General features: G+C 40.6%; 1 pseudogene; it reads right to left on the minus strand.

The window, feature by feature from the left end:
* Positions 1–3,495: 3,495 nt before the first annotated feature.
* On the minus strand, positions 3,496–4,183 carry LOC127206277 (gem-associated protein 8-like; annotated as a pseudogene).
* Between the last annotated feature and the right edge of the window lie 11,386 nt (positions 4,184–15,569).

The following is a 15,569-nucleotide window of genomic DNA, read 5'->3' on the forward strand; positions in this document are numbered from 1 at the left end:
AACTCACTGTCTGGCCTCTGATGGGTCAACTAGAGGCTTCTCTCTTGGAAAAAATAAACTACGGACTCCCTTAATTTCTGCCAAGCTTTGAAGTCACTTATTATTAGTGCTTTGATCTTCAGAAAATTCTATACCCTAGTTTTCTCAACTATAAATTGGAGATGATGATGATGATAATAATAATAATTCTCCTTACTGGCAGTTAGAGAAGATTGAGAAGGTTAATATGCAAAAAAAAAAAAAAAAAAAAAAAAACCACTTAGATCAGTGTTTGGTCCGCAGTAAAATCTCTATAAATAATAGTGATTAGCAATGTCAGTGCTAAGCCTCTGGGTTGAGAAATTGCTGCAATGCAGATCAACAAGTAATATCACAGGCTACCTGGGAGATGAAAACACAGCGTTGGAAACACCCTACGCAATCACTTGAAGAGATCAACTGGCCATCATGAACCATCTCAGATCACATGAATGAACTCTACTCCGCTATGATGTGCTGTAGCTGAAGTTGCTCCTCAGGGGGCATTTGTAGAGCTTGGAGCTCTGACATTCTTCCTTCTGTGCCCCTTCCTCCTCTTTAGCCACGCCAGGCATGCTGCACCTGTTTGCTGGAGTTGGCACTGAAGGTCACACTTTTGAATCTTTACCCAGAAAGTGGGACATCGGTTTGTTTATTTATTTATTTATTTATTTATTTTTGAGAGGGTCTTGCTTTCTAGCCTGTGCTACCTTCTAATGTGTTAGCTTCCTGCCTCTCCTCCTAGGGTGCTGGAATAACAGGTGTGTGGCAGCAGTCTGGTTCTGAAGTGTTGCTTTTGCTTGGCCATGCAGAGCTGGTTTCTTTGTAGCACAGAGGAAGTTGATTTCAGACATCATCTTGGTGTTTGCCATGATCCAAGTGTTGTACTGTACATGAAGATGTTGTTGCTTAAACTATTTCTATTTCCTGGTAGTATGAGGTTACCCCTTAGGAGATACAAATAGGTGAGGTCTCACTAAAGACAGGGCACCAATAGCAGACCGAAACAATGCCAGCGATCTGCCAGCCTCTGCCCCCCATGTGTTGGGATGGAAGGCATGCACCACTACACCTGCAAAGTCAAATGGTTTTTAGTCATTCGTCTGTTAATGTTATGTATTATCTTGACTGACTTTTGAAAGGTTGAAATAACCTCCGTTCCACAGCTCAATCACACTTAGTGAAGGTGCTGGATTTGGCTTGCTTGACTCTTTTAAAAATAATTTATTTGTTTTTATTTCGTGTACATTTGTGGTTTGCCTGCATGTATATCTGTGTGAGGGTGTCAGATCTTGAAATTACAGACAGTCGTGAACTGCCATGTGGGTGCTGGGAATTGAACCTGGATCCTCTGAAAGAGAAATCAGTGCTCTTAACCCGCTGAGCCATCTCTCCAGCCCCACTTGCTAGACTCCTACTGAAGAGTTTTACAGTTCTGTAATATCTGCTCTGGTGTCAGGGCAATGTTGGTCACAGAGTAAGTAATGAATCACTCTCTCCTCTTCCGTTTCTTTTGAAGAACATGAGATAAGTTGATAGTAATTCCTCAAATGTTTGGTAGAATTCATCTGTGAAGCCACCTGATCAAAGATTTTTATAGAAGCTTTTGATACCAACTCAATCTCTCTGATCCAGTCTGGGTCCATTGCCCGTGTCTGGGAATGAATTTAACTATTTCATTTAATTTGTTGGCATACATTTGTTTAACGACACTTCCTTATTTTTTTAAATGGACTATTTTTTTTTTTTTTGAGAATGTTTAGATTCACAAGAAATTTCAGTAAGTGAGAATAGGACTTCCTGTGTGTGGCTTGCCTTCTGCCATGCATACATCGCCTTCCGTATTACCAAGAGCCCTCTGCTATTGTGGTCCACTCATTAGGAGAGTGAGTCCACACTGTGCTAGTTTACAATCTTCAGTTACATGCCCAGAAGTGGATATGATCTCATTGGGAAGGACTGTTGCCTTTTTCTTTCTTTCTTTCTTTCTTTCTTTTTTCTTTTTTGCCTATAGACATTTTGTCCTGTTTTCTCTCCATCAATACCTTCCTTCCTTTGTGCTTAGTAGACTTTTTTCATGTGTCATGATAAATGTTGAGTCTGTTCTCATTTTCTTGTGTGTGTTTATTTAGTTTTAATTACTCTTTACATTTATTTCTTGCTCTCTGTGTTTGCATGTGGGTGTGGGTGTGGGTGTGTGTACCCCCACAGCATACATGGAAAAGTCGATTCTCTCCTATCATGGAAGTTCCTGGGCTCAAAACTCAGGCTGTCAGGCTTGGCGGCAAGCACCTTTACCCACCGAGCCATCCCACCACTCCTTTTGTGACTACTTTATAGTTTCTTTGTTTTTATTATGGATATTGTAGAAATGTCGGTCTTAGCTACTCTTCTGTTGCTGTGAAAAAGACACCATAAGCATAGCAACCCTTATAAGAGAAAGCACTTAGGGGCTCCAGAGATGGCTCAGTGGTTAAGATCGCTATCTGTTCTTCCAGAGGTCCTGAGTTCAAGTCCCAGCAACCACCTGGTGGCTCACAACCATCTGTAATAAAATCTGAATCCCTCTTCTGGTTTGCATGAAGATAGAACACTCATGTATGTAAAATAAATAAATCTTTAAAAATAGAGAGAGAGAGAGAGAGAAAGCACTTAACTGGGGCTTGCATACAGTTTCAAAGATTTAGTCCATATCATCATGGTGGGAAGCATGGCAGCACACAGGCAAACATGGTGCTGGGGAGGTTCTACATCTGAAAGCACAGGCAGAGGGAAGAAAGAGCCACTAGTCTTAGCTTGGACTTTTTTTTTTTTTTTTTCCTTAACAAATGAAGTTTTATTGGAACACCGTCACTTCCATTTGTTTACTCAGTGTCATAGCTTCTCTGATGCTATAAAGATATGGTTAGGCAGTATGACACAGACAGCGTGGGCTGCCAAGCCGAAACTATTTACTTTTAGGGCTTTTGTAGAGCATGCAGGCTGACACCTAGCTGAGTGACAAGTGACACTTGTCTATTGTACACTTGCATCATTTTCAGAGAGAAAGTGTGCCTAGGAGCCCAGTGTGGAGTGTACACTTGTAAGCTGGCATGTGGGAGGTAAAAACAGGAGGATTTAAGAGTTTGTGGCTAGCTTGGGCTATATGAAAACTTGACTCAAAGGGGGGGGCGGAGAGAATAAATGACATGTGGCTGAAGGCTTTTATGACATTCAGGAAGGTTTAAGGAAGGAAATTAAAAATGCAAAACACCAGGCAATATCTCTAGGCAATAATTTCAGTGCACTGGACTTTGGAACAAGAGCCAATGCAATACACATGACTATCACTTTGTGTCAGTGAACACTCCTTCTGAGTGGCTGGCAGATTAAATCCACCATGGTGGTACACAGGCCTCTTTCTCTGAAAAAAAATGCCCAGGAGAGATGAAGAGGGAGAGGCTCGGAGCTATGGTCTAGGGTCCCTGTGTCCAGGACTCAGAACTTCAGGGGAGTAACAGGCCAGTTCCTTGGCTGCTTGCTGTCACAGGACTTGTCAAAGTTCAGCGGCACAGCAGACTCCATGGCCAGGATCTTGGGGACACTATCTCCATACAAGAGTGTCATCTCAGCTTGGTGCCACTGCCCAGGCTTCTCAGATGGGGGCTCCACTGATGGCTGATGGTTGTAGTACGTACAGGTCATGGTTGATGTTCATAGTCATCCCGGTGCTCCACGTCTGGCTGCTGCTGTCACCGCCGCTCTTTTCTGTGTCTCTCAGTGTCTTCAAAGCTTTGGTGGAGCTCCTCCGTGATTTCCATATTGCTCTGATCGCAGTCTGCTTTGTCATCTGAGTCCGAGTCCAGCTCTTGCTTTTCACCCAGTGTTTCATCTTCTCTTGTGGATGGCTGGGTCCTACGGCAGTCATACGGAGGCTGCCCAGAGCTTTTGACATAGGAAGTATTGTAACGAAACTCCTGCCAGGCCATGTGCTGTCCTTGAAAGTTCTAAGGATGCCCAGCCTCATAAGCGAGAGAGTTCCAGGGAAGAAAGTCCATGAGGGGAGAGCCATGGGGAATTAAAATAGGAACTTAGGGACTTTCTGTAGGCATTCTGGTGGCTTCACATTCTAAACCATGGCATGATGACCATGTCGCCAGTATCTTGCATATACTGGGTGAGAAAACCAAGATCCATTTTGATGTCATTGTTGCTGTCTCTGATCAACAAAGTCCAAGTGGACACTTGTGGGCCACATAGCTTGCAGATCTCAGGCAGTGGGAAAGGGCAACAACAGGCCTAATTCTCTTCCTAGCTTGAACTTTTGAAACCTCAGTGCCCACACCCAGTGAGAACATCTTCCAACAAGGCCACGCTTACTCCAACAGGGCCACACCCCCTAATCCCTCTCAAGTAATTCCACTCCCCAATGACCAAACATTCAGATATATGAACTCATATAAATGATCATAAGGAGCATTACTATTCAAGTCACCTTACAGTTACAACAATCTATTCTGAGCTGATATCAACTCCATTTCAATCCCCATCAAAAATTCCTCTCCTATCTTCTTCTGGCCCCCACTATATTAATATCACATATTATCTTGTGTATTGTATGCCCATTATCATGAATTTATAATTATGTTATGCATTTTAAGTCATAAAAAATTAAAAGTAAAATCACAAAGATTTATAAATACTATATTTGCTTGTGTTTTTGCCTTTATTAGACATTTTCTATATTTTATATGGCTTGAGTTACTATCTAGCATGATACCCCGAATATTTTCTTTTACTGTTTCTTTTGAAGTAGGTCTACTCATCACAAATTTTCTCAGCTTTTAATCTGTGAGTATCTTAAGTCTCCTCACATTTTTTTGTTTGTTTCTTACATTAGAGGAGGCTTAGCTCTCTCTCCTTCCTCTTTAAAGCACGGCTCACCCTGATGTACAATCATCGATTCAGGCTTTGTTCTTTATGACAATCCATGTTGCTATCCTAGTACCTTCTAGCTTTTAAGGCATCTGCAGGTAAATGTCTCTGAGACACCCTTCGTTCATGGACGTGAAACATCAGAATACACAAAACAAACAAAAAGAAGAGAGGCCAGGAAAAGGCACAAGAAACAGATATGGATGGAGAGACTCACTCAGTTGCACACTCAGGAATCCCATACAAACGCCAAACTGGAAGCCATAATATATAGGGTTAAAAAGAAAGGGAAAAAATGTATAATAAAATAAAAATAAGAAATAAAAAATTTTAAAATAGAAAAAGCTGTGCTATGACGTGAGACAAAGAAGCTCTCCAGAGATGCCACTGAAGTTTGTGCTGCTGGCCTTAGGAGTAGTTTGTTTCCTTCATCAGACTTCCTTGGGGGGAAATAAATTTTCATGTGCAATCAGTTATCAATTGGAGGTGGCTTCTGGGTTAGAGATGGGGTCTTGATTCTATTTCTTCTTTCAGCTCCAGGACCCTATATGCAGACCCTGTTCATGTTGCCTCAGTCTCTCATATGAGCATCAATCAAGTTGATTTAAAGGGCCTTATTTTCTTAGGCTCTTACGCTCTCTTTTTCCTCTGAGGTTCCTTGAGTCCTAGGGGTAGAGATTTTTGATGGAGATATCTCATTTAGGGCTGAATGTTTTAAGGTCTCTCACTTTATGCTAATGTCTGGCTTGAGGTTTCTAAATTTGTTCTCAGGAGGAAGCTTCTGGGATAATGGCTGAGCAAGGCACTGATCTATGGTTATAGCAGAATGTCATTGGAAGTCGTTTATTGCTACATTTTGTAGAATAGTAGTATTTGGTTTTACCTTAGGTCTCCGAGCTATCTATCTAGTCTTAAGTTTCTGGTCACTTAATCAGTGTCTGGTATGGGTTTCATATCATAGAGTTGGTCCTTCAGTGGAATCAGGTGCTGCTTGGTTACTCCCACGAGCTTTCTGCTACCACTGCACTAGCATATCATCAGGCAGGACACGCTTGCAGATTGAAAGTTTTGTGGCTGAGCAGTGCTTGTGTTTCTCCTTTAAAGACATGCAGAGTACCTTGTAGCAACAACACTAACATGCACAGGTAAAGGCTCTCTGTAGGCATCACCTTGACTTCTCCATGTTGAGTGAGTTGTAAGGATGTTATCTTCAGTAATGAGGCCTTTGCATCAGCTTATGGAGAGCAACCTTTATTCTTGGCAAGAGCCTGAGTTGTTTGGCGATTCCTATGGGACCCCTTTGGCCAACAACTTAATTAATGTAGCTCAATCCCAGTACTGGAAGCTTCACTTGGTGACAAGAGGTGGCTAGTTGGGCTTCTGTCTCCCCCCATTATTTGGAGATTTCATTTGTAGTGACATTATATATGTATATATTTTTGGAAGCTTCCATATTACTCATCAAATGGCCCTTACTTTTAACCATCTCTCCCCATATTCGCTTCTCTTTTTCTTCTTCCCTACTTCCACTTGATCTTCCTGTTCCACTCCCCAATCCATAACTATGTATTTCATTTCCTTTTCCTTTTTTTCTTTTTATTTATTTATTTATTTATTTATTTATTCTTGTTACATCTCAATGGTTATCCCATCCCTTGTATCCTCCCATTCTTTCCTCCCTCCCATTTTCCCCTTATTCCCCTCCCCTATGACTGTTCCTGAGGGGGACTTCCTCCCCCTGTATATGCTCATAGGGTATCAATCATTTCCTTTTCTTAAGGAAGTCTATTTGACCCCTTCTCTCAGCCCCTTATTCTATTCTCTGTGGTGTTACAGATTGCAGCTTGGTTATCATTGACTTAAAAGCTAATATTCACATATAAGTGAATATATACCATATTTGTCTTTTTGTGGTCTGGGTTACCTTATTCTGGCTCATTTTTTACTAGTTCCATCCATTTACCTGCAAGTTTCGCTGGGTTTTGTTTTTGAACAGCTGAGTAAAGGTACCAAGGTACCACATTCTCTCTCTCTCTCTCTCTCTCTCTCTCTCTCTCTCTCTCTCTCTCTCTCTCCAGGGTTTCTCTGTGTTGTAGACTTTCTTTGTAGACCAGGGTGGCCTCAAGCTCACAGAGATCCACCTGTCTCTGCCTCCCAAGTGCTGGGATTATAGACATGCCCCACCATGGCCAGTACCATTCTCTTTATCCAACTATCTGCTGAAGGGTATCTAGGTCATTTCCAATTTCTGACTGTTATAAATAGACCAGCAGTGGACATGGTTGAACAGGCATTTCCACAGTAGGATGAAGTATACTTTAGTTATGTGCTCAAGAGTGGTATAGCTGTATCTTGAAGTAGGTTGATTTTCATGCACCTCAGGAACCACCATACTGATTTCCATAGTGGCTGCACAAGTTTGCACTCCTACCAGCAATGGATGAATGTTCCCCTTACTCTACATTCCCATAAGCATGAGTGGTCACATGTGTAAAAATATCTTTTATTTCCCAAATCAAATTATCACCTTAAAGGCTTACTGTTGAATAAAATCACTCTTTCTAGTTTTTTTTTCCTGAATTCTGCCTGGCTGGTTCAATTCAGCTATTCTGGTTCAAACTCCTCTCCAAGCTGACTAATTCAAACTGGCTTCTCTCAGCTTCTGACTGAATTTCTCTGACTGAATGGCTTCAAACTAACTCTAGCAATCTGTTCCTATCTTCTGGCTCCTTCTCATTCCCTGGCTCATTCTGTCATCACCTGTGTCTCTAGCTTGTTCTTTCTACAACCCGTCTCTGTAAAACTGTCCCAGTAAAGGCTGCTCTCAACTCCATGAACTGAACTACCACAAACTCAGCTCCTCTGCACTGACTTCCAGCTACTGACGGAACTGATTTTTTTTCTCCTTGCACTCCTCTTCAATAGACTTTCTTTTCCTATCTGTTCTTGTAAGAGTTGGATGTATTCTATTTCCTGTCTCTGTCAAATTTTTCTTTGATTTGACACTTTGTCTGTCCCTTAATTAGATATCATTGTTTAAAATTAAAGGTGTGTGCTAAGACATGTCTGTATTCCAGCCAGAGAGATTAAGGCGTGTTTGAGGCCAGCCTGGTCTACAAAAAGAGTCCAGAATAGCCAACCAACCAACCAAATAAACAAACAAACCAAAACAAACAAACCAACAAAATAGGTGTGTGGCATGTTTGCACTCCAACCAGATCACAAAGACCTAGAATGTCTTTGGATGTGATCAGAGCAGCCATGTTGCTGGATTCAAATTTCTTTACACATCAGTTTTGTTGATCCTAGCCATCCTGATGCGTGTGAGATGAAATCCCCAAGTAGTTTTGATTTTCATTTTTGTGATGGCTAAGGATGTTGAACATTTCTTTACATGTTTCTGAGCCATTTGAGTTTCATCCTTTGAGAGTTCTCTGTTTAGATCTGTACCTCATGATTTAATTGGCTTATTCCCTTTGTTGACATCTAACTTTTTTTTTTTAGTTTTTCCTGTATTTTGGATATAAGCCTTCTATCAGATATATAGTTGGTAAAAAAAATTTTTTTTTCTATTCTTTAGGCTTCTGTTTTGCTCTAAAGATGGTATCGTTTGCCTTACAGCAGCTTTTCAGTTTCATGAAGTCAGATTTATAGTCCCTGTACAAATGGTGTTCTGTTTAGAAAGTCTTTTCCTGTACCACTTTTCACCTGTAATTTTGTTAATTTGGATCTTCTCTATGTGCCTTTTCATTAGTTTGGATAAGGGTTTGCCAATTTTCTTGGTTTTCTCAAAGAACCAACTCTTGTTTCATTGATTCTTTGTTATTGTTTTAGTTGTTTTTACTTCATTGATTTCAGCCCTGAGTTTCATTGTTTCTTGGCGTCTACTTCTATGGGCTGTGTTTGCTTCTTTTTATTCTAGAGCTTTTAGTTGTGATGCTAAGTTACTAGTATGAGAGCTCTACATTTTAAAAAATGGATACTTAGAGCTATGAACTTTTATGAGTTTGGGTATGTTGTATAATCATTTTCATTCATTTCTTGAAAGAGCTTTAGTTTCTTTAATTCATTTCTTTAATTCCACTTTTCATTCAGTAGTGTGTTGTTTAATTTCCATGACTTTATAAGCATTGTGTTGTTTCTATCCAGCTTTAATCCATGGTGGTCTGATAGGATTCAGGGAGTTCATTCAATATTCTTGTATATATTGAGGCTTGCTTTGAGTCTGAGTATGTGATCAATGTTGGAGAAGTTTCCAATAGGTGCAGAAAAAAAATGTGTATTCTTTTGTGTTTGGGTGAAATGTTCTGTTTCACCTAAATATCTGTTAGTTCCATTTTTGTTTATAACATCAGTTACCTCCAGCATTTCTTTGTTAAGTTTTTGTCTAGATGATCTGTTTATTGCTGGCAGTGGGATACTGAAGTCTCCCACAACAGTGTGATAGTTAATATATGATAAGCTGTAGTAGTGTTTCTTTTTTGTTTATTTGTTTTTCAAGACAGAGTTTCTCTGCATAATAGCCCTGCCTATCCTAGACTTGTTTTGTAAACCAGACTGGCCTCAAACTCATAGGGATCCACCTGCCTCTGCTTCCTGAGTGCTGGGATTAAAGGTGTGAGTCAACACGCCTGGCCTGTAGTAGTGTTTCTTTTATGAACCTTGGTGCCTTGTGTTTAGGGCATAGATGTTAAGAATTGCAATGGTGGTAGAGCATGTCTTTAATCCAAGCACTCAAGAGGCAGTGGAACTCTGAGTTCAAGGCCAGCCTTGTCTACACAGCCAAGTCTACACAGAGAAACCCTGTCTCTAAAACAAACAAACAAACAAAAAACAAACAAAAAGAAATAAAAGAATTGTTGCCATGTCCTCTCCATGAACTTTTCCTCTGAGTATGTAATGTCCTTCCATCTCTCTTCTTATTAGTTTTGGTTTATTTTGTCAGATATTAAATATTAAAATGTCTATACCAGCTTGCTTCTTGGGTTCATATTTTAGACCACCTTTTCCCATTGTTTTACTCTAATGTCATGTCTATCCTTAATGTTAAGGTTTATTTCTTGGACACATGAGAAGGATGGATCCTTTTTTATTTCATTTTGTTGATCTATGTCTTTTTATTGGGAGCTGAGATCACTGATATTAAGAGATAATCAATATCTTTCTGCTCCTAAGATTCATGTCATCATATTTGCTGATTCTTTCCTGTGGCTTTGTAAATCTACTAGTGAACCTGACGAGTAAATTCAATTCAATTATCAAATCTTTTAGCTTTAAAATTTCTATCTGATGCTTTTTTAAACATAATTTTCTTTCATATTCTTATTTCGTTCATATATCATTGCTCTAATTTTCTTTATTTCTTTGTCCATCTTTTGCTAGCTCTTTGAAGACATTTAAGACACTTGTGATTACTGTGGGGTTTTTTGTTTTGTTTTGTTTTTGTTTTTCGTGACAGAGTCTCTCTGTGTTAGCCCTGGCTGTCCTGGGTTAGCCTTGTAGACCAGGCTGGCCTCGAACTCACAGCGATCCGCCTGCCTCTGCCTTCCAAGTGCTGGGATTAAAGGCATACACCACCACGCCCGGAGATTACTGTGGTAAAATATGTATTGTACACAACATTTACCATTGAGTTTGTGGTTCCAGAGAGATAAGGGACCATCACGACTCAGAGGCATGGCAGCAGGTATTAGTGGCTGGGGCAGTAAGAAGAGAACTCACATTTTTATAGGCAAGCCCAGAGCAGAAAGTATATCTGGGGATGGCAAGAGTCTTTAAACACCCAAAGACCATTCGCAGTGACACAGCAGTCCTCACCTCCTAAACCTACCCAAAAGTGCTACCAACGGAGAACCAAGTGTTCAACTATATGAACCTATGGGGATATACTCATTCCAACCAGCACAGTCTCTGTGTCTGTCCTGTGCATTCCACAGACACACATACTTCTGGCTTGGCACGTTCTCTTTCTTTTCATCTTCCTCTCTGTCTGTTCTGCAGATTGAAGCCAAGTGGTACATGTAAGATGAGCACTCCACCTCTGAGCTACATCCCCAGTGTCTGTCTTAATTTACTTAGGATAATATATTCAAGGTTCATCCACATTGTAGCCAATAATGTCCTTCTTTGGAAGCCAAATAGTATTTATTATATGAATACACAATGGTTGGCCTGCCTATTCATGCACATTTGGGTTCTGTCCACCTAGTGTGAGTAAATCTGCTACACATACTTATGCGTGCTTGTGTGTTTCCTTTTGAGTCTTTAAAAAACAGTATCTTAGAGTATAAGTGGGTTCAAATGGTTGTTGTTTGAGGAGCTGCTATGCTACTTCCCAAAATATCCATGCCAACTTGCACTTCATCCATCAGTGTCCATAGGATTTTAGTTTCTTTCTCCATATCCTCAGCAATACACCATATTCTGGATTTTGTTTGTTGTTTCTTTGTTTCTGTCCTAATGGATAACAGACCACACCTAATTGTGGGTTTGCATTCCCTAATGACAGTGATATTGAGCATCTACTCTTTTTTTTCTTTTTTGGTTTTTCGAGACAGTGTTTCTCTGTGTAGCCTTGACTGTCCTGGACTCACTTTGTAGATCAGGCTGGCCTCGAACTCACAGCGATCCGCCTGCCTCTGCCTCCTGAGTGCTGGGATTAAAGGTGTGCGCCACCACGCCAGGCCCGAGCATCTACTCTTATACTTACTAGACATATTTCTATATTTTTCTTTGAACCCTCTGATGATTTTTTAAATTGGACTTTACTGTTGAACAAGAGAATTGTTTTAAACTCTGTCTAGTAATACTGATGCCTGTTCTCTGTGTGTATTTGTGGAATTCTGGCTATCAATTTTTTGAAGTAGATATGCATGCTGCCTTGTTCATTTCTATGAATTATGAATTTCTGTTGACATTTAGGTATATGAAAAACTACTTCTTTTACATTTAACAGACTGAGTCTGGCTCAGGAGTTTTTTTTTTAGGTCTTTTCTGGGACTGTATGTGACTTTTTTCTTTTCTTTTCTTTTTTTTTTTTTTTTTTTTTTTTGAGCTTGCCTCAGGTTTATTTGTAAAAACAGCATAGGACACTGGTCATCTGTAAATAGTGTGTAGGTGGGTGTGTCACACCAGTCCATATGTCTTCACATAGGCAGAAGCCTTTTCTATGGGGCCTTCACAGGGGCCTGGGCAGCTTTGGGTGCCTGAGCTGGGGCTGCAGCCTGGGCCTTAGCTGCGGCTTTCGCCTTGGTTTGAACCTTGGGCTGTGCTTGGTACAGCCTACGACCCTTGCTCATGTAGCTTCGAATCTTCTTCCCAAGCTTGGGGTGAGCGATGAAAGCGAGCTGGCTGAGTTTGCGGCTGGGGCCCTTTGGCATCTTGGGATTAATGGCCTTAGGCTTCACAAGGGCCTCGATGGCCTCTGCATGGCACTCACTGCCTTTGCGTTGTTTGCCTGCATCTTCTTCAGGCCTTTCTTGTTGTGCTTCTTGGCAAAGCGCATGTTCCTCAGGAACTTGGGGTCAACCCCCTTAAGAGACTCGTATCTTTGTGACCGGGGTTTCTTGATGCCATTTCTGTGCCATTTGCGGGACTGGTTGTGTGTGGTGTGGTTCTTGGACTTGGCCATGTCTGCACAGTAACCCACAGCTCCCCCTGTATGTGACTTTTAAAAATAACATTTTTATTAATTATTAGGTAATTTCATTCCTTCATACAGACTTTTCTCAGACACACTGCTCCTATACCCTTCCTATTTCTGGCCATTATTGTTTTTTTTTATAACCCATCAAGTCTGATTTATGGTGCCCATATATCTATGGGTATGGGGCCACCCATAGGGTCAATGCCAACCTGCCTACCAAGGGCCACACCCTTAAAGAAAATTGACTCACTTTCCCCAAGTAGCCATTCCTTTCCATAGCTCAGCAGCTGTGGGTAGGAGACTTAGCATCCCCTCTACCTTCATGCTAGAATGTTGATTGGCTTGGTCTATTGGAGATCTTGTTTCGGCAACCATAGCTACTGTGAGTTAATGGATATCATGTCTTGCCATGTCCTAAGTACCTTGTTTTAAGCCAGTCCTCCCCAGCCTCTGGCTCTTATACCTTTCAGACTCCTTTTCTCCTGTGTTCCCTGAGCCTTGAAGGGAGAAGATATAACGTCATTTAGAACTAAGCATTCCACAGAAACCTTTCCTCTGCACTTTAACATCATTTCTGTATTAGCCACTGTTCACTGCTGAAAGCAACTTCTCTAATGAGGTCGGAGAGCTGTACTAGTCTATGCTCACACAGATAGGAGTTGAAGGGACAGCTTGATACTATTCATTTAGCGAAATAACAGTAGTAGGTCACCCTTGGTGGCTATGAACTGCACAGTCATAGGTTCTCGGTCAGATTCACAGTATTAGACTTTCATTTCTTCCTGTGGAGCAGTAAGAGTGTGGTTGGTTATTGTGATATAACATCCATGCCATGAATACATTCATGGTCAAATCTTTTTTTCCCCAAGATTTATTTTTTATGTGTATGAATATTTTGCCTACATATATGGAAGTATACAGACCATGTGCCTGGTGCCTGCAGAGGCCAAAAAGGGGATCCAGATTCCCTTGAATTTATTTTGCAATTTTGAGCTAACATGTGGGTGCTGCAAAGTGAACCTGGATCCCCTGTATGAGCAGTGAGTGTTTTTGTTTTTGAGAGGCAGAAGTGTTCTTAAATGCTAAGCCATGTCTCCCGGTCCCTAATATTATTTTTCCACCTTGTGATTTGTGTTTTTACTTTCTTTTTAAATTTAGTTTATTTTATGTGCATGGGTGTTTTGCCTGCATGTATGTCTGCACACCATGTGCATGTCATGGGCATATCTTACCGAGCTAGTTATTATTATAGTTCAAAGATTCACAGCTTAGTAATACTGTTGATGACCTTTCTCCCACACCAGCCTAAGTAGCACCTTCTTGTACTATAAAGCCTAGCCAGCAATTCCTAGCATTCCAATTAGTAGCAAGTTGATTTCTCCATGTTCTGTGGCCAAAGTGTGTATTGTCTTCAGCAATGGAAACTTATCACCAAGTTCTGATGGGCAATCAAGAGCAATGGCAATAGTTTGTATTGTTTGGGGGCTTTGGAGACACCACTGACCAACAACAATCGGGGGTGGGGTACAGTGGAGGAGTATTTCACACCAAGTATTGAGCTTTTTATTTGGCAACCTAGGTTTCTGGGGCGCGGGGAGCCTGACCTTCTGTGTATAACTTCAGTTAAACTCTTTTATATGAATATGTACACACACATACGTGCAGGGAGCCTATAAAAGAGATTTCCATATGGCTTTTATAACACCCTTAATGTTAGCTATTCCTTCCTTCAACCCTCCTCTGTGTGTGACATTTAAGACCATACACACACAGACACACACACACACACACACACACACACACACACAGAGAGAGAGAGAGAGAGAGAGAGAGAGAGAGAGAGAGAGAGAGAAAGAGAGAGTTTTTTGAAAACTTTACTTTTTTTACTTGCTCCAAAGAGTCTAATCTCAGCTTTTCAGAGCCTTAGGAAGCCAATTATTATATGTTTTCCCCATCATTTTTCACTCCAACTAACTTCTGGCCTTCTTTTCTCTGTAACTCTCCCGAGCAAACACTGCCACTCACTCTCTCAGGTCTAAGTTAGGAAGAACAAGGAGTGAGCACTAGTGTCCTACTCAGGAGAGTTAAGGAGAAAACAAGGCCAGCAGTTACTTGGAGAGAGAAACATTTATGAGTGGAGTTTTAAAAAAAAAAAAAAATTTTTTTCTGGACAGTGTATTTGATTAATTGCTGCTGCCTCTTGCCTGGCTTTTTAGAATATGCATAAAGTTATTTTAAGCAGTTGTTGTTGCTATTGTTTTATATGTTTCCATGGGGAAGCGAGGCCTTAAAACTTTGCCGTCTTCCATCTGTTGATGTCACTCATCACTTTGAGCTGTAGGGGAGTAGGGTCTTTAATGGAAACTGATTCTTTTAAATGCTCTCTCTACTAATTTTAAAAAAGGCATTATTTTGGAATTTCTCACATTTGAAACCATGAAAGTAACAGGAAACTTTCCCTAGAAAGCAAAGAGGACCTGGAGAATTATATTTGGAATTAGGAAAAAAAAAACAAATCTTTCCTCTGTCTCCTACAAGGACATTACTCAAAGATTCAATGTGTAGTCTACAAAATCCCAGGGAGGTTTTTTTTGTTGTTGTTGTTTTGTTTTTTTTTTTTAATCTCTTTTCCTGACAGAGTTGATAACCCACAAATATATTCTGAAAAGCAGGCAGGATATGTAGTGAGTCCATTTGTCCCGTGAGAAAGTAAGTTTTTTTTTTGAGACAGGGTTTCTCTGTGTATCCTTGGCTGTCTTGGATTCCCTTTGTAGACCAGGCTGGCCTCAAACTCACAGTTATCTGCCTGCCTCTGCCTCCCGAGGAGATATCAGAATCTTGAATGCAATCTATCTGTATTCTCAGTCAGCTCTTTAGCTATGATGTAACCCAGTGCTGGGATTAAAGGTGTGTGCACCATGCCTGGTTTAAAACTTTTATCTATTAAGATTATTTTCTTGATGCACACTAAGATTTTGTTTACTTATTTATT

This window comes from Acomys russatus, chromosome 23 (assembly GCF_903995435.1).
Source record: "Acomys russatus chromosome 23, mAcoRus1.1, whole genome shotgun sequence".
NCBI classification, from domain to species: domain Eukaryota; kingdom Metazoa; phylum Chordata; class Mammalia; order Rodentia; family Muridae; genus Acomys; species Acomys russatus.